Source organism: Saccopteryx leptura, chromosome 10, assembly GCF_036850995.1.
Source record: "Saccopteryx leptura isolate mSacLep1 chromosome 10, mSacLep1_pri_phased_curated, whole genome shotgun sequence".
NCBI lineage: Eukaryota > Metazoa > Chordata > Mammalia > Chiroptera > Emballonuridae > Saccopteryx > Saccopteryx leptura.
The window spans coordinates 26,047,836-26,068,230 of NC_089512.1; the positions used below are offsets into that span (position 1 = coordinate 26,047,836).

At 40.1% G+C, this 20,395-nt stretch overlaps 1 protein-coding gene across 12 annotated transcripts in view; it reads left to right on the top strand.

Moving 5' to 3' along the window:
• The window catches only part of THRB (thyroid hormone receptor beta), a 396,484-nt gene that overhangs the window by 146,365 nt on the left and 229,724 nt on the right, over window positions 1-20,395 (top strand). Inside the window, exon 1 of one of the 12 annotated variants that reach the window (XM_066351973.1) lies at window positions 1,640-1,684. The exons of the other annotated variants lie outside the window; for them this stretch is intronic. The gene's annotated coding sequence lies outside the window, so the exon portion shown is untranslated. Of the gene's footprint in view, window positions 1-1,639; window positions 1,685-20,395 lie in introns of those variants that run through there. 12 annotated transcript variants of the gene reach the window in all.

Consider the following 20,395-nt stretch of genomic DNA (forward strand, 5'->3'; position numbering starts at 1 on the left):
CAACAAGCTGAAAGTTTTTTTGAAAGTGAGAACTTCTCCCTCTGAGTCAGCTTTATATCCTCAGTCCCTGGCTGAAAACTGGTGCTCTGGACATGGTTATAGTGTGGTAGTTGCAGGCAAAATAGATATGGCCCTGAAGACCTGATCAACAGCAGTATCAATAACTTCTGAATCCTTCATGAGATCAGCGCACACATGCTTTCAGAAGACAGAGAGTCTGGTGGGCAAAAATATGGGCAAAGCAAGCAAGCAGCAGAGCTTGGCTTTGGCTTCTCACTGCCACCCTTGCAGCCACTTGGCCATGACTTTCCCCAAGCATGAGGGTAAAGGTGAAGTGGAAGAGGAACTCGGGCTTGCTTAATTCACCCAGCTCTGATCTAGATTGGCACTTCTGTCCAAGTTACCAGCAGGTGTGATAATGGCTACAGTTAGGACGGTATGGATAGAGTCAGCTCTTACTCAAGGGTACTTGATCCAATATGTCCCATTAAGACATCGTGTATCTCGCTACTGTCAAAAAACAGGAACTAGCTAGAGTTGTCCTCTGGGGCTAATCTCTGCATTGACGGACACATCTGGATTAGAGTGAGACTCTGCAGCTATAATTCCATGGTCTGATTTTCCAAGGACAGTTCCAGTTTTAAGTATTTCATCCCACTTTAAGTATACCTATACTTGTCACTCATGTTTTGCTTTTTAGTTTGAAAAAGGCAATAATCAGTTTTAATATGCAAATAACTCATAGCTAGCCCAACTGATTAATATTGGAACTAGCCAAGTAAACAAATAATTCTGATTTTCCCAATGTATTACACAGGTTTTTTAGCCAATAAATGTGGTTTAGGCCAAGATATCCCTTATTAGAGCTTATTTCCTCCTTTTCTAAATTTACCAAGTATGACTAAAGGTACTTGAAGTTTCTTTATTTTGCTTTGCCAGTGCACTTAGATTGCTGATGAGGAGAAAAATAAACTCTAGATGAATTTTTATTTCTTATGAGCTTCCAGATTCCTTATAAAAATAAGTTGCCACTAAGGAGAAAATGTGAGGCATAAAAAGTAGAAGTTGTGTTATTAGGTGAGACTCCTATAAAGTGATTGTACCACATAATATTTAAACTTTTGAAGTTCAAACTCTTAAAACTAGAATTAAGGTTTCTTTAAGAAAATCTAATTAATTTTTCTAGACTCCCCATGTGCTAATTGATCCGCTTGTTGACCATGGCCACATTTCTTTGTGATTCTCAAAGTAACAATCAGTTTTATAATAATGGCTGTTCAAGGATTTGCTCTTTACAAAGTATCTTATCTACAGCCGGAGGAGTAAGTAAACCGTCCAGAGACCTTGTCAAGCAGGCACGTATTTATGTTGTTTAAGCAGTTCTAGTCAGTTGAAAAGCTTTGGTTTGTTTTTATAAAGTCCAGTGACACAAAGTTGGCTGCAAACTCTGTGGCTTTCATCATTTCCACTGTGCAGCATGTCAGCTTCCAAACATGGGCAGAGAGAATGCCTGTCTGCCCTCCGCCTGTTCCTGCACGCTCCTGAGCACTTTCAGGTTCACAGGGAATGAACTTGATGCAATGGCCCTCTGAGGGCCTGCTGTACTCCTTCAAGTAACTCTGGGTGAAGAAGGCAGGAAAGAATTCTTCTGGATAAAAATTGGCCAGGCTAATATATGTGGCAGGTAAATGATTTTTTTTTATATAAACACAGGGCTTAGAAATATGTTTTTAAGTGAAAGAATTTAGCTCTAATTTGATAGAAATGAAGAATACTTCACTTCTAGTGCATTCTATCCATATGTGAAAATAAGATATTAGAGTGAATAAAATTAGGGCAAATGGGTATTTTGGTGTGGAAAATATGTATGTTTATACATAGACATTTATATGTGAGCTATTGTCTCACTGCTAAGTGATATAATTTGTCTATTTGTTATTTCTCTGAAGCAACACCAACATGTTTTAAAAGTATTTAAAATATATCCGTAGAGCTTTTCAAGGCCTACTTTTTAACTGTTTGCTATAAGAGGTATAACTGCCTGACCAGGCGGTGGCACAGTGGTTAGAGTGTTGGATAGGGATGTGGAGGACCTAGTTTCGAAACCCGAAGTCACCAGCATGAGCACAGGCTTATCTGGTTTGAGCAAGGCTCACCAGCTTGAGCCCAAGGTCGCTGGCTTGAGCAAAGGGTCGCTCAGTCTGCTGCAGCCACCCGGTCAAGGCACATATGAGAAAGCAATCAATAAACAACTAGGGTGCCATAACAAAGAATTGATACTTTTCATCTCTCTCCCTTCTTGTCTGTCTGTCCCTATCTGTTCCTCTCTGTGTCTCTCTCTCTGTCACACACACAAAAAAGGGGAATAACCTGCAGTGGCTAATTATTTGCTTGTTTTCATCTTTGTAATTTGTCCCATGAACACTATCAGTAGCCCTTTTCCTGGGGAGCAGCATAAGTCACATTCAATTACTATGTCTTGTTTTCAGGCAGTTGACAAAGCAGAAAGATTTGGGCTCCTAAACCAGGACTAGGTTTGAATTCTGATTTGCTTACTAGATAGGTAATGTGACATGAGTTATTTCACCTTTCCATATCTTAGGTTTCTCATCTGTAAAATGAGGATAACAACACCTACTTCAATATGATCTTTGCAGGGGTTAGGAATAATTTGTGGCAAATTCTATCTCAAAGACTCTTATTGAATATTAGCTACTATTATTAAAATATGAAACACCTGACCCATAGGAGGCATTTAGAAAAGTGACTTCCTTTCATTCTGAAACACTACATTACCTTACTTTGGTTGGCACGATCAAGTTAACACTCCAATAATACATCGGGCGGTTGTAATACATCAGGATACTGATAGGAACACTTCAGTGTAATTGAGCTCTGATATATGTCTCAGCACATTTTACTCATGCTCTTCTATTACCATTTCCAAAACTTCCTTTTTCCTCCCTGGGTTATTTTTTCTACCATCATATGCTTTTCAAATATTGGTTTGCCAAGTAGCCCTAAATAAACAATCATCTGCGTTAAGAGTACAAGGTCTTTACAACTGAACACAATATTGATTTGCTTTCATTGAGGCTTAAGTGGAATTTGCATGTTTGCAGTTCAAGCAGCTATTCTGGATACATGGATTAAACTTTATGTTACTTCCCTGTCTCTATCCATTTTTAGTAACAAAATAGATAATTAAGGATTTATGGAAGGAATGGAAAATAATCTCAAATTGTTTAAGGTATTTCTGTATATTAGAAGACAGAATGATGCTACATTTTTTTAATTCCTTTAATCTTGGCATAGAAATTTAGACTTTTCCACTAGCAAAATCTATGTACATGATTTTTCTGGAAATCCTAAAATTTATTATTCGCAATTAGTGAGCTTACAATGTCCAGACACCAACGGATCTCTTGTGTTTAAAATTGTTCTATGGACTTAAAAAACAGCAAGCTCATTACTTAGTTGCCAAAACCTGTTTTCTGCTTATGTGTCTTCTTTTCAATTTTCAAAAGGTATTTGAAACATTTCTTTTTTCTCTTTCTTTCTTTCTTTCTTTCTTTCTTTCTTTCTTTCTTTCTTTCTTTCTTCTCTTTTCTTCTTCCAGAGAAAACGTGTTCATCTTTTTTTTTTTCCCTTGAACTTCACTTTGGTTTGGCCAATGACCATACAGATGAATGGCTTATGGACTGAGCACTTTGACCCACTGAAAACTCAGGCTCGAGATTGCTTAATATTCACTGAGTGCCCCCAAGGCTTAGGCACATCCAGCCCGCTCAGGCATCCTGTGTGTGGCACAGTTGAATTCCATCCAGTTTGTTCTTGGATAAGGGAATGTTGGAGTGGTCTTAAAACCTGAGTTAGTGCATTCTCTGCAGAAGCCTTTGAGAGTCCTGAGGATGTGTGCCTTACATTTGGTCATGTCCTCCGATGTCGTTGGACTGTTAAATTCCTGTGGCCGGCGCTCACTGGATGAAATTCTTAAGCAATTAAAGATCCAAAGTGGCCCTTGACTTACTCACCCCAAGGAAAGATGTCTTGCTAAACCTTGATTTATTTCCTGTCACCATCATACTTCAGAAGGCCCATCTCCTCAATAAATAAACGATCATTCAAAAATAGTATCAACTGCTCTAAAAATGAAGTACTCTAACTATAACAAACAAAAGTCATTAACTTGGGAGTTTTTCCCTCATTTTCTCACTGACTACTCTAGTCCCAACTGTACCCAAAATAGCTCCACTTTTAGATTTTAACCATTGCATTAATCATTTCCCAAAAAAGGCCCAAAAGTGTTAAAATGGCAACAGAGTAGGTCATGAATTTTTATAACTTTTGGTATCAAAATGCAACAGTTTTTAAACTTTATACTCAGGCTCTGGCTGGGTAGCTCATTTGTTTAGAGTGTCGTCCCAATACACCAAGGTTGTGGGTTCGATCCCCAGTCAGGGCACATACAAGAATCTACCAATAAATGCATAAATAAGTGGGACAACAAATCAATCAATTTCTTTCTCTCTCTTTCTCTCTGTCTCAATACTTTCTCCTCTCTCTAAAAGAATCAATACAAAAATATTTTAATTAAAAAATATTTTTAAGTAAATTTCATACTCAGCATTTGTTAAAGCAAAATAATTATAGCCCCCATCTTGGTGAGGATTGAATTCATTAATTTATTCATTGTAAAAATATTTATTGAGTGCCAGCTATGTGCCTGACATTTTTCTAGGCACTGAAGATACAACAATGGACAAAATAGAAGAGAGCCTCTGCTTTCTGGAGACTTACAGTCTAGTGGGTGAGAGACAGTAAAAGAAATACAGAAGTAAAATATTGGATGTCAGAGGCGGTAAGTGCTTTGGAAAGAATAAAGGAATAAAGGAGTGTAGGGATGGGAAGATGCAATTTGAAACAGATTGATCTGAGAATGCGTCACTGAGAAGGTGCCAGGAACACTTGTGACATGTGGGAGAAGAGTTTCCCACCTAGGGGACGCAGTGCAAAGGGTTCATGTTTGAGGAGCAGCAGAAGTTTCTGGAGATTAGATGGGATGGATGAGGAGAGGGGAAGAGTAGCAGGTGAGGTCATAGAGATAATGAGTAGAAAAGGGAGGTGGACAGTGGATGGATGTAATGCTTTGCAGTCTTTGTAAGGGCCTTTGCCTCTTAAAAGGGGACCCACAAAAAGGTTTTAAAGCAAGGAGAATAAGATCTTACTTATAGTTTAAAATGATCAGTGTGACCATTGTGTTAAGAATCAATGAGATATGACATGTAAGACATTTAGCACAGTGCACAGCTCATCATAAGCATCTGGTAATGATATCTATTATTATTATTATTATTATTATTATCAGTGGTAGTACCATCATCATCACCATCACCATCATCATCATCATTATTATTATTTATTTTGATGCTGATACTGCCTCCGGCTCCATAATCATCATGAGACAAATGCAAGGATATAGGCTGTTGATGTTAGATTTGGGGGCCATCTGTCATCTTGCACCTTCCAGTTAAGTCATCAAAAGGTGCCTGACCAGACAGTGGCACAGTTGAAGGAGTGTTGGATAGAGATGCGGAGGACCCGAGTTTGAGATTGCAAAGTTGCCAGCTTGAGCGTGGGCTCATCTGGTTTGAGCAAGGCTCACCAGCTTGAGCTCAAGGTCGCTGGCTTGAGCAAGGGGTTACTCATTCTGTTGTAGCCCCCGGTCAAGGCACATATGAGAAAGTAATCAATGAATAACTAAGGTGCCACAGCAAAGAATTGATGCTTCTCATCTCTCTCCTTTTCTGTCCATCTGTTCCTATCTGTCCCTCTCTCTGTCTCTGTCACACACACACACACACACACACATCATCATCATCATCATCATCATCATCATCATCATCATCAAAAGGTGTTGGCACCAGCAAATTCAACATCCATTTTGCTCAAAACATCATCAGCTGTGTGGCTCAAGCCCCCCACCCATACTTGAACCCCCTGCATTTGCTTCAGTAGAAGCTCTCAGTGCTTATTAGTTCAGGCAAACAGGTCTAGGGTTACGGAGCTATCAGCAGTGCAGAAACCAGATGGGAAACTTTTCCTCTGGCTATGGCGCTTTTTTTCACACACCTTTATTTCTGGTCCCAGCTTTTCTTCTTGGGTCTGCTTTCCTTGGGTTTGCTTCATTGCTAAACAGTGCTCAGACAGTGGGTGAAAATCAAGACAATAGCACCTCGCTCTGACACAATGCTTTTCTTTTCAGAACATCAAAATGCCTCGCGCCCCCTCTTGTTGTTCCCCAGTTCTGTTGGCACTTCTAGGCGTTGCATTGAACAGAACATTAGGCACAGACTATTATTATCCAAGCCTTGACAATCTCTAGTTTGGGCTGTGTGTTATACACATTGACAGAAATCATACAATGACTCTTTTTAAAGCTAGGGTGGTTATGCAACGATGTGGTGTGTTTTTTTTTCCAAACAGCGGTAGCAGTGGCATTTATAATAATCAGACTTTGAAGAGTCATGAACTGTCAAGTGAGTGACCTTAAATCTATTGAGCTTTCTATATCCCTTCACAGGTACACACACACACACACACACACACACACACACACACACACACTACACACACATACACACACAAGCAGTCTGCAGATGTGGTCTGTTTTACTTGCACACAATTTTTTGGTGTTTTTTTTTTCAAAACTATAAATTTGTTGAACAACACATTATAAAAGTCTAGATTTTAAACTTCATTTTTAAAAATCAGAACATTTGGCCCTCCTCCACCCCAATTTCTCCATAGCAACCATCAGCTGGAGCGATAGGAGCCAACCCAGTGGTGTTCAACCTTGATTTGCACAAAAGAATCACATGAGGTGCTTTTTCAAAAATACTGATGCCCAAGCCCATAGCAGAGCAATTAAACCACCATTTTTAACCACAGCAGTAGCAGCAAATGTCACTGAGGACTTATTTTTGTGCAAGAAAGTACCTCGGAAAGAAAACTGATATATAAAATATATTCATGTTGGGGAGACACAGAACATATATGAAAATGGTGATAAACAATCATACAAGATATAGGATAAGCTTAGTACCAAGTGAGGTACATACGGAGTGATTCTACAATAGCTTTGCTGTCTATTCTGACCACCTGGGGGGCTTTGACAAACCCTGATGCTCAGGTTGCACTCCAGACCGATTAAATTGAAACTGAGAAAGGAAAAAGGAACTCGGGCATCAGTATGTTTCAGATCCGGGATTCCAGTACTCAAGGACATTGCAAAACCGGATCCAGAACAGAGCTTCTCAAACTTGACAATGAATGTGGGTCACCCAGGGAGTCTCGTTAAAAGTCTGCTGTTGATGCAGCGTGTCTGGGCTGGGGTCTGAGGGTCTGCATTTCCAGCAAGTTCCCAGGTGATACTGATGCTGTTGGAAAGGGGGCTACATTCTGCTTTGCGAGGACGTGGGGAAATAAGCTATGTGACGTTTTAGCTCTGCGACGCTTGGACAATTCTGTTTATCACTCTGAACAGCAGTGTTTTTGGTTATAAATATGGGCATAACCACCCCCCCTCCCCTTGAATTGCTGTTAAGGTTAAATATAATAACAAACATATATAAAATTAGATCCTCAATAAATGTTTTTGTCACTGGGATTGAGAAGAGACAAGGACGATTTATGAAAGTGCACAGGGTCATGTCTTGACGGGTCTTTGAAATAAGGCCCCTTATTTGGGTAGAAAGAACAGCTAGTTCTGGTGTCCTTTCTAATGACTGGTTGAGTTTCACAAGTAATTCTGAAAACATTTGCTTTCATTTTAATTTCCTTTCCATCTTTCTGCAAAATGGCTGCCAAAGAATGAGGTTTTTAAAACAGATAACTACAGTTAAGTTTTTCTGCCCCTGCCACCCCTGGGTAGACAGCAGCAAGCGGTCAGGTAGCCGGGAGCAGGTAGCAGAAAGAATGGGCAGAGACAGCAAAGGTCATGCTCAGGGGGTGGCTGCCCCCTTGTTACCTGGGCAAAGAAGGAAACTCAACTGGAAATTTCATTTCAAAAATTAAATACTTTCCAGTTCTACATCATGTCAGTGTTTCCAGAGGCAGAAATGAGAGAAGTAGAAGATTGCTGAAAAGTCCGCGAGTAACTAAAGTACTGTAATGAGAAAATTGTCTAGGTTTCTGCTAACAGAAGGTATGGTGGTTTTAAAACATGGTCAAATTCTTTGACTCTCTCCTACCCAGAGGTGAGGATGGATAGATGTCCTCTCCCTTTGAAGGTGGGTGAACCTGTGACCACTTTGACCAACAGCGTATGATGGAAGAGAAACTGTGTGACTTCTGAGGCTGGGTCGTAAACATTCACGCAGCCTCCCTGTGTGTTCTCTGGAACACATGCTCTTGGGTCCTGAGCCGCCATCGCTGATTCCAACTACCCCAAATCTGCTGTGCCAGAGAGGCCACATCTCTGTACTCTTAGAAATAATCCCAGCTGAGCTCAGCCTTCCTGTCATCTCTGCGCCACTGTCAGGTGTGTGACTACCTCTAGACCAGACCAGCCACCAGCTATTACTGAGTATCTTTGGTTAACAGTACATAAAAGCAGAGGAATCATCCAATAGATCCTTGCTTGAATTCCCAGCCCACAAAAGCCAAGAGAGGTAATAAAATGGTTGTGTTTAGCCATTAAATTTTGGTGTGGTTTGCTTCCCAGTTAGAGATAACTGGAAAAAGATGGTTTAATTTTAGTGTTTGTATAAGGGTTGTCTTCATTCTTCCCATTGAAGAATATTCGATCTTATTTGTGTATGTAAGGAAGTCAAGAGTGCATAGAGAACATTTTAGAGTCAGGAGATCTTGGTTCTTGTCTTGATGTCTTTTCTTCCTAAATTAATCTATAAAATCATCTGATCTCAATAAAGTAGTAAGATAATTTTTTTTGGAAGGAGAGTTGACTGATTCTATGGCTTCTGATCTTTTTATGGAAAAATAACCCTATGAGAATTCACAAGAAAATTGTAGTAGAAAGAGAATAAAGAGGAGGTCCCCATGTAACTCAGATGTTAAAATACACTACAAAGCAAAGGAAATTAAGATAAACCAGTATCAACACAGGAATACACAGGCAAATTAGCAGAACAGAAGAGAGATCAGATATAATGTAAATATTTATGGGAATTTGGTATATGATTAAGATGGCATTTAGAACAATGAGAAAAGGATGGATTATTCTTTGGGTCAACTGGTGAACTGTTTCGGAAAAAAAATAACAAAGCTGAATACATGGCCACTACTTATGCCAAAATAAATTCCAGATGAATCAAAGATTCCAACATAAAAACAAATCATGAAAGTACCAGACGAGTTTTTTAAAATAACTCTGGAATGCGTAAGGCCTTTCTAAGCAACACACAAAATTCAAATGCTATAAAGGACAGGTCTCTTATGTTTAAATATATAATAATTAAACATTTCTTTATGGCAAAAAAATAATGTGTGTGTGTGTGTGTGTGTGTATAGAAAGAGAGAGAGAGATAAACGATGTCAAATAAACACCATGCTGGAAAATATATTAGTAACTCGAATGTGAAATGAAGGCTTATTTAATTACTACATGCAGAACTCTTATGAATCAATAAGAAAAATATCAATAATCCAATAGTGAGATGTGGAAAGCATTCATTCATTTACTATTCAAGTATGTATTGAGTTTTTTTACCAGGATCCAATCACTGTTCTTTGTGCTAAGGATACAGCAGGGAGCAAAACTCAGTTCCAGATCCCATCAGGCTCCCGTTCTAGCAGGCAGATCCAAATGACAAAAAGGAACAAGCAGATACATCCTTGATTTCAGGGAGTGGTAAATGCTGTAAAGGAAACTGAACAAGACAAGGGGATAAAGAATGAGCGGAAGTGGTTGCTGATGTAGGAAGTTTTCAGAAAAAGAAACAAGTGACAGAAACAAGTGAGAGAAGTGTATGGAAATATGCATATCGTTCAAGTCTATTCAAATGGCAAAATATTGCATGTGCTGCCAAAGGACAGACAGTCTGTCATGGGGTGGGGGTGGGGGGCTAATGAACTATAAGTGGAATCAATGCAGTCGACCCTTGAACAACACGGGTTTGAACTGCACAGGTTCGCTTATATGTGGATTTTTCCCATGAATTCATCGAGTACTGGTTAACCTGCAGCTGACCGCCATCAAGAAGAGCACTTTATTCCCATATGGCCTCATTCAGACAATGATTGCCATATAAGTTGCAAAAATGTGCTAGCAAATGCAACCTAACCTATACACACGCACTAGACATCTTGACCCAAGCAGCAGGTTCTATTTACCGTGCAGTGTGTTCGAGAGACCTGAAGTGGGCATGTAGTGTGAGAGGGCCTGGGAGACAGATCTCGTCCCACTCGGCACGCTCATAGACTCCTGGGACAGATGTCATCAGAGTTAGAGCTTCAAGACAAATGAGTAAAAGGAAAGAAATGATGAGAAACACCAATAGTGCCCTCATCCTGAAAAGCAGGAATGCTGGTCATAACGTAAACTGTAGGAGCCTTTGGGATAAGCCAGACTCCTGTGGACAGTAAAACTGCTGAGGTTATGGAAATTTACCCACATCCCCCGGCTGTTCCTGGTGTGTGTGTGTGTGTGTGTGTGTGTGTATTGGGATGTGTGTATGGTGTGTGTGGTGGTGGGTGGGTGTATACCTTCTCCCTTCAGTTGAATGCACTGAGCCCTACCTCCCCATTGACCTCACCCCCGGTGGCCCTGCTCTCTGATAGGTCTGGGGAGAAATTCCAGGGTGAAAAAATGGTGTTTCTGTACTATTAAATCTCTGTTCCCCACCTTGCTCCCCTCCCCACTCCTATATGCTTCACCATGTATTTCCCTAGAACAAGGACAGTGTTTTCGATACCCACAGTATGGTTATCAAACCCAGGAAACTCAACATTGGTATGATGGCATTATCTAATGGACAAGCTGTATTCAAATTTTGTGAATGGTCCACTAAGGCTCTGGATAGCCATGTCTTCCCCCAGTCAGGGTCCATTCAACACTATCATGTTACATTTGGTTGTCATGTCTCTTTAGTCTTCCTTCTCCTGAAACTACACTCAGTCTTCCTTCGTGTTTCTTGACCTTGACGTTTTTGGAGGGTACAGGCCGATTCTTTTGCAGTGTGCCTCTCAGTTGGGATTTCTGATGTTTCCCCGATGTTAGATTCAGGTGGAGAATTTTTGGAAGGATTACAGCAGTAATGATCTTGTGTCCTCAATGCATCATATCAGGAAACACGAGTTCAGTTTATTTCACTATCGGTGATGCTGGTTTTGAGCATGTACTTAAGATGCTGTCTGGCAGGTTCTCCCCATTGTCAAGTTACTCTTTTCTTCTTTGGAAATGGGTATGTCATCTGAGAGGAAATACCTTGAGACTGTACAAATACCATTTTCCTCTTCAGATTTTTACCCATGAGGTTTAACATCCATTGATGGTTTTTTAACTCCATTGTTCCCTCTGTATTGACTAGCTGTCATTCTGCTCTGAGCAAGCGCTTTCACAGTCCTGGTATTTATTGATTTACTCGTGTATTTATTAATGTCAGCGTGAACTGGTAGAGAAAGCCTTCACCCTTGGATCTGGAGCCTTTGGGGGATCCTCCCCGAAATCATTGAGAACCGGCTGGAGCTTCCCTGTAGCTGGCTTGGTGCTGCCTGGGGTGGGGACGTAGAGGAGTGGAAGCCAGGGAAGTCTTCACAGCCGTAGGAGCATATAATCTTGATTCCCAACCAAGGTCTTTATTCAGCCTGAAGTTTGGCTCCCTCCCTTTTACTCACACTGAAATCTGTTCTCTGGGAACTGAAACCCAAACAGAACACAACCTTCATCCCACCCCACCCCCTTCCGTTCAGACTCCCTTCTCCCCCCTCCAGTGTGTCTTCACAATGACCCACGTACCAGTTCCAAAACCAGTAGTAGATGCCTTTGCGTAAGGGACTGGAGGATGTTCTACGATGCTGAAAATATATATTTACCTTTCCTCCAGAGACCCGGAAGCCCAATGGGTAGGTCCTAATGACTCTTTATGCCTCGTGCGTCTTTCCAAAGTCAACATGTTTCTGTCTAATTTGTGATATAGCATGTAATGCTTCTCTAAAACTCTTTATTTAGAAACTTTCATAAGACTGCCATACTGTAGGTAGTGGACCCATCCACATTACTGAGAAATTGTTTTAAAAACTTCAACAGAGCTTAGCAAGAGATAGAGGTTAGTAGCTTTGTTATCGAAATCTCGGTATTTACAATTTGTCTCATGGACTTGCTTATTTTGAGGTTTTTATATTATTATTTAAATTAAAGGATTAAAAACAAGCTTCATAATTAAGTGGCTTGCTAGTAACAAGGTTTTATAGTTTTCCTTTGCTTTTCTTTTTTACTGAGTAGAATTATCTGTCAAATACATAAAGTCAGAGAAAGAAATGCTAAAACAGATTAACCTGTCTTTCTCCTTCTGTATCTGCCAGTGCCACAGTGAGCCTTTGATGGTACACCGTGCTGACCAGTGTGGTTCAGGAAAGTGACAGTCACTAGAACCCGCGTGAAAAATGAAGATACCTTCTTCTCCTGGGCACTGGCGCACCTGCTAAACTAGTTACTGCTATCCTACGGTCCTGGCTTAAACGCGGCAACCTCATTTCTTTCTACTGCCTTCATTTCCTTTTCAAATAGCGTGCAGACGACTGTATTGCTCACTTTGGCCCGTAGCCAGCTGGGCGACATTAGCTGTTATAGGACTAGGGAATTCTGTTGTGGGAATGTCTGAGTGTGTGTGACATTTCTGTGAACTGTGTGGACTTTCAGCTAGGCCATCGAAGTCGTTCATGTTACTTAGAAAGTAGAATTTTATGGCTCAGCGGTAGAGCGTCGGCCTAGCGTGCGGAGGACCCGGGTTCGATTCCCGGCCAGGGCACATAGGAGAAGCGCCCATTTGCTTCTCCACCCCTCCGCCGCGCTTTCCTCTCTGTCTCTCTCTTCCCCTCCCGCAGCCAAGGCTCCATTGGAGCAAAGATGGCCCGGGCGCTGGGCATGGCTCTGTGGCCTCTGCCTCAGGCGCTAGAGTGGCTCTGGTCGCAATATGGCGACGCCCAGGATGGGCAGAGCATCACCCCCTGGGGGGCAGAGCACCGCCCCTGGTGGGCGTGCCGAGTGGATCCCGGTCGGGCGCATGCGGGAGTCTGTCTGACTGTCTATCCCCGTTTCCAGCTTCAGAAAAAAGAAAAAAAAAAAAAAAGAAAGTAGAATTTTAAATTAGTGCACACAACCCGCATGAAAAAAATAGGTAACGTTGGCCTGTGGTGGCGCAGTGGATAAAGCGTCGACCTGGAAATGCTGAGGTCACCGGTTCGAAACCCTGGGCTTGCCTGGTCAGGGCACATATGGGAGTTGATGCTTCCAGCTCCTCCCCCCTGTCTCTCTCTCCTCTCTCTCTCTCTCTCTCCTCTCTAAAATGAATAAATAATAAGAAAAAAAAGAAGAAAAAAAAAGAAAAAAATAGGTAACAAACTAGTAATTTTGTTTAAGTTGGTCTTCCTTCATACAAAAATGTCCAGACACTAAGAACCCACATTTCACTTTTACTGTACATGAAACTCACTGATGTATCCAGCGTTCCTGTTTGTTCTCTGTGTTGTTAGAAATTTGAGTCCAGAGGTTGTCATTAAAGAGAAAATGAATAGTTTCCAGATAGTTATGAATCGATCCATGAACAAACTAGAATTTGTAAAGAGTTGCATTATTATATTTTTACAATAGCCTTCATTTCTCTAGCTGGAAGAGTGGTAACTGCGGAGGAAGCACTTAATATTCACTCAGTTTCGTGAGCTGATGTTTGTAGCTCCTCTTAACATTTTGGAATATTTCTTCCAAATCCTTTTCTGTGCATATATAATATATATATGTATATAATATATATATGTATATAATATATATATGTTTTTAGAAAGTGTGATTAAATTCATATTTTGCATGTAAAATTTTTCATCTTTTTACAATTTACATTTTATTGTGATTCTTTCTCACATTGTGAATTTGTAAAGTATTCGTTTTAGTGGCTGAACAATTACTTTTGTAAAGTATTCCCCCCAGTGTGGAACTTACAGACTGCTTCTGAGGCCATACTAAATAAAGCAGATACTCCTGTAGACATCTGTGCGTGGAAATCTTAGTTTGCATTTTTGGTGATTTCCTTGGGAGCTTTCATGCTCTCTTGGAGCTAACACAGAAACAAAACTTAGGATTCATTTCCTAGGGAAGAATGATTCATTTCAGCCCTGTTGAATTCCTCGTCATTTATGACCCTTTTTGGCTAAAGGAATGACCAGTCACGTTCACATACCTCTTTAACCCACAACCTTGTCCTCACAAGGACAGGGTTACCAAACTGGACCACCATGCTTGGCCCAGGACATGTCTTTCTTTCTCTGGGTGTGGAAGGTAAGCTAGGATGGCAGTCTGCCCACAATGCTTTAAGACCCTTTGTAGGGAAAGTTTTGTTCCATAGGACCAGAGAGAAGGTTTTAAAATAAAAGTTTCATTGAGGTGAAATTCGTTCCTGTGTTAGAAAGATAAGGTTTATTTTCACATGCCTGGACTGGTTTCTTCCCACATGTTTGCTAGCTCTGCTGTAGATACACAATTTCAATGACCTGAGAAAGACTTTACACCCTGAAAAGAGAGATAAAGGAAACTCAAGACCGTGAACTCCTTTATCACAGCGATGCACATAGATGCTCACACCACGCTTCATTGTCAGTTGCAGGACCCTTTGTTCTTCTTTCAAAAAGTGTCTTTGTGTTTCTCAGAATGAGCTGGCTAGCTCTCTCCCAGCTGTCGGAAATGCAAGAGAACTTCATGGAAAGCAAGAGTATATATGGTTCCCCGTAAGGTGAGAGGTGAGCTCCCTCCCGTCTCTGAGTCGCCGTTGTCATCTGCTCTCGGGCACGATGGTGTCGCAGGCGGCCTTACTGTGAGGGGACAGGAAGTCTCTCTGTTACAGGAATTGGGCCTCTCTCGTTCCTAGAGAAGTGTCACCAGTGCCTTGGCACACTCTTTTCTCCCCTCGCTATGCCCTGACATTTTTACTGCGTGACTTTGAAAGCTGGACTTTTAAGGGCTTGTTCTGGGAAAGATGATGACAATTTAGAAAGATAAATACACTATAATAAGTTCACATCAATTAGGAAAGAGAAAAGACAAGAGGATAAAGGAAAACAAGGCTAGACACTAATAAGGAGCCGGAGATCAGGTTAATATGCAAAATGTATATAATACCGTTGTTCATCCAGTAACTTTTTATCGAGTGCCTAATATTTGTCAGGAACCTTGTGTTGGAACATGTACATTTCCCAAACTTAGTTGTAACATAACACATCAGTGACTCATGAAACCATCGTAGTGAGTGAGCGCCATTTTTAATAGAATGGAATGTGGGAAGGCTGGAACAGAACAGAAGAGAAAATATTAGAAGACACTGCACAAAGTAAGGGCATTATTTACTAAAATGTATGTTTCACATTTATGTGTGTTTGTGCATTGAATCATGACATATAGTGTATTTCTTATGGTGGCCATGATGAGAAAATTTGTAGCCCACTAACCAACAGGTATGCACAAATTTTGATTATAGCAGGTATCTTTGAATTTTTCCTAGTCTAAGAGCAAAGGTTTCAATATTCATTATTAAGTAAGATTTTTTTTTGTTATAGGGTTTTATTAGATTGAAAACATTTCCTTTCGAACCCAGTTTGCTGGCATTTTTATCATAAATAGATTTGAATGATATAAATGCTTTCATATAAATGCTTTTCTGCATCCACTGAAATAATTATATGCTCCTTTTCCATTTTCCTTTAATAGAATGGTTTACATTGATTGATTTTCCAGTATTGAACCAACCTCCTTATTTCTAGAATAAATCCCTCTTACTCATAATGTGTTATACTTTATAAAATATCTCAGAATTCAGTTCGCTAATATATTTTTAGTATATTTCTCCTAAATTTATAAGAGAGATTAGTTTGTAATTTTTTTTCTTGTAATATTCTCGTTGAGTTATGGCCTCCAGGCTGTGCTGGCCTCATAAGATGAGTTTCATATAATGAGTTGAGACATGATATCTTTTTTTATATTCTGAATGAACAATGTAACCGTAAGTGTTTGGAAAAAGTCACCAATGAAGCAGGTTAAGACTGGAGGATATTTTGTGATGAAATGTTTTAAGTACCAAGTCCATTTCTTTAATAAGAAGAGGACTATTCACATTTGTATTACTTTTTCTTGTTTTGGTAAAAATTATTTTAGGTGGTTTATCCATTTCATTGATATTTTCAAATATTGCCATAAAATGTTCTAATCAGTACTTATCTTTTAATTTTCCAGATGTTTTAAAAACCAAGGCATTACAATTATTGTGAAAAAGTTAATATTCATTTAGATTTGCTGCATATTTCCTTTTTCTTTTTTTTTTCTTTCTTTTTTTTTGCTCATTATTTATTTCTGTATTTTCAAGCCCCACCTGGACCTTTTTTCTCCTACTTAAAGTATACTCTAATGTTTTTTGGTGTTGGGCTGTTGTTGGAAAATTCTCTTAGAATTGCTAGTCTAAAAAAGTTCCTACTTCCTCTTGATTTTAGAACAGCCTTATTAAGATCTAACTAATATAAAATAAAATGAATATAAATTTTAAAATATATAGTTAAATGAACATATGTATACACTGTTAAAACATCACGACACTCAACATAAGGAACTTACCCATTACCCCCAAACTTTTCTTATGTCCCAGTTTGATTCTCCAAAAGTAGAGAGTAAGTTTGGGGAACTTAGAACAAACTCATATTTTCCTGGGCCTTTGCATTGGGTTCAGCAGGGAACTAGATAAATATTTTTCAATTTCCTGGGTCAGCATAATAATAATAACAGCTAATATTTACATCATACCAAGATGTGCCAGGCACTGTTATAGACACAACTCTATGAATTAGGTGTTATTATTGTCTTCATTTCACCATTGGCAAACTTAAATGTGGGCACTAGGACTCCCATAAGTGTGTCTCTGAGCATAACTGGACATCTTCATACTTTGTCCTGGTGAAAACCTTCTACCTGAAGGTTCACTGGTGTCTTAATATCAACCATAGATGTATTATTTTCAAACCTTTTGTCTTATTTTTATTTTAGAAAACTTGAAAACTATGGGTAAAAATACAGAATAAAATTTAAATCACCAGTAACTCAAATACCCAAAGGTTACCACTTTTAGGGTTTAACAGTATTTCCTTTAAGTTTTTTGCCATTATGGATAACAGCATATGGACATCTTTGTCACTGAATCTTCCATATAGCCATAATCATTGATCCTGAGAAGTAGAGATTCTGAGTCAAAGAATGTGTTCAGCCCTGGCCGGTTGGCTCAGTGGTAGAGCGTCGGCCTGGCGTGTAGAAGTCCCGGGTTCGATTCCCGGCCAGGGTACACAGAAGAAGCACCCATTTGCTTCTCCACCCCTCCCCCTCTCCTTCCTCTCTGTCTCTCTCTTCCCCTCCCGCAGCCGAGGCTCCATTGGAGCAAAGAAGGCCCGGGCGCTGGGGATGGCTCCTTGGCCTCTGCCCCAGGCGCTAGAGTGGCTCTGGTCGTGGCAGAGCGATGCCCCAGAGGGGCAGAGCGTCGCCCCCTGGTGGGTGTGCCGGGTGGATCCCGGTCAGGCACATGCGGGAGTCTGTCTGACTGTCTCTCCTGGTTTCTAGCTTCAGAAAAATACAAAAAAAAAAAAAAAAAGAATGTGTTCAACTCAGGCTTTGGATGCACTCACTGTTGTTTTACTAGCTGGGTGGGCAGCAGTGGTCTCGGCAGGTGCACAGTAAGCAGATGAATGTCGAAGTAGTCCCGTGTAAGAAAGAATATTTCAGGACGGAGAATACTGGCAAGAAAGCCACCAAAGGATCTCTGAGATGATGATTTTGTAGTGTCTGTTTCCTTTTTCCTTTTAGAAAGAGGAAATGGATTTTCTTTTTTTTCTTCTTCTTTTTTTTCTTTTTTTGTCATAAGTAGCTTTCTTTTGGTAGCTACCATGAAATTTGGAGAGATAGAGTCTCTTATTGTTTACTTGTTTGTTTTTACTGTTAATTATGTTGCTCTGATTCTACTTGTGTTCACTTGGTCAAAAGAACCATTACCAAGTTTATTCTGGTATATAATCTGGACTGACAACCTCAACGCCCAGATTCAGCTACGCTTTGTTTGGAGATCCTCCGGGGGTGGCTCTCCGGAGTGATGAATGCCATCTTTGTTTAAAGGGACAGGAGGAAGAATAATCTAATTCTACCAAAGAGAGACGACAGCAAGCCGATCCTGTGTTTCCATTGCTGTTGGAAAAAGAACAGTAAATGACAGCAAAATTGAATAGCTTGATACCTGCACGGTATAAATTACCCAGCGGAAGAGATGTGTTGAGAAGGAGAGTGAGGATTTGATCTCTACCTTTCAGTTTTCGGTCATTGTCAACCACCAAGTACAAAAGTTGGCTCAGCAAACCTTGGCTTCATCCAGGATACTAGGGAGAGAGCCAAGAGATTTTTTTTTCCCCCTGCTAAGTTGCTCTGGATTGGTCTTTTGTGGATATGTTTACATTGGTGAATAAAGTCAAAGTACTTGAGTCATTTTGACACAGTAGTGTTTTTCAGACTGTGGGTTGGGCCCTATTTAGTGGGTAATGAAATCAATTTAGCTGGTCATTACTAACTTTTCTTTAGTGCAATAGTATTTAAAAAAGGATATAATAGGATACAGAATGGAATAGACAATATCAAAGTGCCTCACATAAATAAGAATATTATTTTATAAAACTTTTGTTTTAGTTAGATATACCTACACAATCCATATATGTGTACATGTGTTACAGATTAAAACATACTTTTTATTGACAGTCTTGGTCAAATAATTACTGTTGGAAGTTTTTTTACTTTAATTTTTTTTTCTGGGAATACGTTTGTATATAGATAATTTTCTAAAAGTTATTTTGTTTGGAACTTAACAGATCAAACTTCAGGTTTGGGGGTTAAGATGAACAGGGTGTCTTCACAATGCTATGGACAGTAATTATCTTTTTGATGATCAAAACTTTAAGTAGAAAAAAAGATTGGCTTATCTGAATCTGTTTTTATTGTGAACCTGTAGAGAAAGCAACTTTAATAATGACACCTCTTTTGATGGAAAGTATCCCAAAGTTAGAAAACCACCATAATGGCATTCAAATACCAACCCAAGGGTCACCATACTTTGACAAGATAATGGCTCATGGTAATGCTATATACCTACTTGTCTATAATTTGAGTTAAGAATTTATCAAACAATGAAGACACTCAGAGTTGATTGTGATGACATATGCTGATTTTAAAACGTTACTATGATTATAAGGCGTGAGAATGCAAACCCAGGTAACGTTGGTACTGTGTTCAAAGTTTAACCACTACATTGTATAACCTTTCTGTATGTGAACCTATGCCTAGAATATGGTGGGCTCTTTTTTTTTTTTTTTGTATTTTTCTGAAGCTGGAAACGGGGAGAGACAGTCAGACAGACTCCCGCATGCGCCCGACCGGGATCCACCCGGCACGCCCACCAGGGGCAACGCTCTGCCCACCAGGGAGCGATGCTCTGCCCCTCCGGGGCGTCGCTCTGCCGCGACCAGAGCCACTCTAGCGTCTGGGGCAGAGGCCAAGGAGCCATCCCCAGCGCGCGGGCCATCTTTGCTCCAATGGAGCCTTGGCTGCGGGAGGGGAAGAGAGAGACAAGAGAGGAAGGAGGGGGTGGGGTGGAGAAGCAAATGGGCGCTTCTCCTATGTGCCCTGGCCAGGAATCAAACCTGGGTCCCCTGTACGCCAGGCCGACGCTCTACCGCTGAGCCAACCGGCCAGGGCTTATGGTGGGCTCTTGACAATTATTTGTTAAATGATTAAATGAAATAAGTGAATGAAAAAAAGAAAGAAAAAACCCTGTTACTATGATAATTCAATAATAGAATAAATATTTATTTTTGCGATGTTTCTCCCTCCTCCCCTTAATTCAATTTAGTTCAAATCTCTGTGTGTTGATTGCTTTGAGTTAACAATAAGTGTTGGGGACTTGGGTTAGATCGAAGTAGTGGCCCATTTTTATATTAGTAAGACTTCAAATGTGAGAAATATGTATATGAATATTTATATAAAGATCATATTAGCATGGGATACATTCTACCAACTATACTCAGTTCTTGGTTTTTCATCCTTATGAAACTAAAGAACAGTCAATACAATAAATAAAAAGTCATTCTAGAAAAAGGC